This window comes from Alligator sinensis, unplaced genomic scaffold, assembly GCF_000455745.1.
Source record: "Alligator sinensis unplaced genomic scaffold, ASM45574v1 scaffold1480_1, whole genome shotgun sequence".
NCBI classification, from domain to species: domain Eukaryota; kingdom Metazoa; phylum Chordata; order Crocodylia; family Alligatoridae; genus Alligator; species Alligator sinensis.
Window position 1 is genome coordinate 58,597 of NW_005843675.1, and position 2,682 is coordinate 61,278.

Sequence of the window (2,682 nt, forward strand, 5' to 3'; positions counted from 1 at the left end):
CCCCTCCACCCCAACGTCACTGTGGCTGCCTGTGGGCCGTCCCCACTTGCCACCACCACCCCTGTTCCCAGGAGGAGGAAGGCTCCACTCTCATGCTCCTCCATGCAGAAATCAGGCTGGTTCCTCCTAACTCAAGTCTGTCTGACTCCTTCCAGCCTCACTCCCTGCTGCCTGCTTGCCCTTTCAGATGCCTACCATGATGGAGGAAACTCTCTGTTCCTTTCTGCTGTGCCTCCTCCTGTATTTCCAAATGTAGGGTAAGTGCCAAGGGGCTGCATTTACCCCTGGTACAGCCAGAAGAGGTTATAGAGCCACAAAACATGAGGGTGGGAAGGGACCTCAGGAGCTCAGTGAGTCCAACCCCCTGCTCAAAGCAGGACCAGCTTCTGCTATATCATCCCAGCCAAGGCTTTGTCTAGCTGGACCTTAAAAACCTCCAAGGATGGAGATTGCACCACCTCTCTGAGTAACCTGGGGGTGAGCACAGGGTGTTGTTTTCTGCAAGGCAGGGATGGTCCCTGGTCTTGCCATGGAGCTGTTTGTTCCAGCACTGTCCCAGCACGGGAGCTCCTGGGAGCTGCAGACACATGGGCACTTACAGGACTTAGCACTCTGCCCTGTGCCAGGGGGTGAGGACATAACACTGAGCACTGCAGAGACACCCAAGGCAGGCAGCCTGGAAAAAGCTTAGCTGGCTTGGAAGTATCTGCTTCTGATCCCATGGAATTGTCTGCTCTGAATGTTTCCTGCACCTCTGTTGAAGAGTATTGGGTCTTTACATTCATTTGAAATTGGAAATAGGCAGGGTTGATGATCCTTTCATTTTGAAAAGAAGCTTTTGCACCTTGGGAAATCTGTGTGTGGGAGGAGTTTGCAGGTGTGGGGCTGCAGCTTGGGCCTGTGGGGTGCATGGGCGGGGGGACAGAGCTTAGTGACTTAGAAGATGAAAACTCAGATACATGTCCCTGAGCTGAATGACTCTGGGGCCTGGGCTGGGTGACTGCTAGTTGGATCAGTCTGCGCTCAGTGGAACTACCTGCTAGCTGCTCATTAAGGGCTGTCTCGACCCAGATGTGGGGTTGCAGGTATCCAGGTCTGTGGGAAGCCTGGACCCACCTGTTCTCCAGGCTCTCAGCCCAGCTCTGCCAGGGCCTTGGAGCCAGACAGCATTTCCCTGCTGGAGTTAGGAATGTATCAACCCTCCTCCTCACCCTCTCCTTCCTCCTGCTCCCAGTCCTTTCTGAAGCATTAGGTTGTAAAGAAATGGCAGTGGCTGCTGAGGAAACCATGCTGTTAGTACCAGAAAATAGATCATCGGGTTGGGATGAAATCACGTGGATAATGCGACTCAACTCTGGAGGGCACTATTGGATTGTGACACTTGCTAAGAGGGACAGTCGTGTGGAGCTCAACACAGCCTCCCTGCTAGGCAGGAGAATCACCTTCCATCCCAGGAATCTCTCGCCGCAGATTGAGCTGGTTAAGAAGTCGGACAGTGGTATCTATTTTATGGATGTGACATCTGCATCCGGCAGTCTCGATACCACCTGCTTCCATGTGTCTGTGTTTGGTGAGTATCTGGGCCCTGCTTTCCCCCAATCTCACCTCCTTGGGGGTACCCACTGCCCTCAGCCCCTCTCACCAGGACTTCTCCTTCCAGGCTGAATCTGACAGCCCAACCTCACAATACTCTCTGCTCACCCAGGGCATGGACGGTGCAATGTTACCCTGTCCTGCCAGGTGCAGGATGCCAACGGAGTCACCTACAGCTGGTCCTGAGATGCATCTTCCAGCCCAGCCAGAGAGGACCAGCATCTCCTGGGGCATCAATCCCAGCTGCAGCTGGACATCACTGGGGGCAGCAATGACACCTTCTATCACTGCAACACCAGCAATGCAGCCAGCTGGGACACGGCCACCATCCATGTCAAACCGCTGTGCAAGTTCCCAGCCACAGGTAAATGTCCCTTAGTAGGAACCTGACTAGGGGTTGCCCCTGTCTGGTCTGAGGGCCCCTTTGAGTCACCCCAAAGCAGAAATAAGCTTGCTGTTGGAAGGAAGTTCTTGTCTCCAGAAACCCAGAGAACAATATTCACTGGAGACTTGCACCTGCCTGCTCCCAAGCTTTGCATGCTCATGGGCCAGACACTTAGTGCTGGGCCTTGGGAGGTATTTAGACACTTTGCTCTTGTGGATATAAAGAGCATTAGGCACCTAAATACTGTCAAAGCAGCCAAAACAGGACTGAGCAGGGCCCAGCTAACTGGCCCTACTCCCCTAGGAGGGTGGGACTGTGGGAGGGTTTGCCTGCAGCTTCAAAGGGTTTGCTTTCATGTCTGCAGCATGCAGGAGAAGCAGCTGGTGCATCTGCAGGGGTCTGAGTCTCAGCACCCAAGGCCAGTCCCTCATGCATCCCCCAGCACTGTGGGCACCCTAGAGCAGATGGTCCCCCACAGCTGTCTCCTCCCCTGCCCAGCGGTACCTGCAGCCAAATCCATCTGGCAAAGGGATACCTGGCACAGGAGCTGTCAAAACCCCTGGGAGGGAAAGGACAGCAGCAGCGAAGTGGAGGTGGAGACACCCAGAGTGGAAGACCCTGGCCCCCAGTCTGCAGGACAGGGACTGGCTGTGAGCAAGAGCCCACAGATCATGGACCCCAACCTCCAGCGCAGTAACCAGCTG

General features: G+C 54.8%; 1 pseudogene; it reads left to right on the forward strand.

Moving 5' to 3' along the window:
* The first annotated feature begins 102 nt into the window (after positions 1-102).
* On the forward strand, positions 103-1,983 carry LOC112548882 (annotated as a pseudogene).
* Positions 1,984-2,682: the final 699 nt, after the last annotated feature.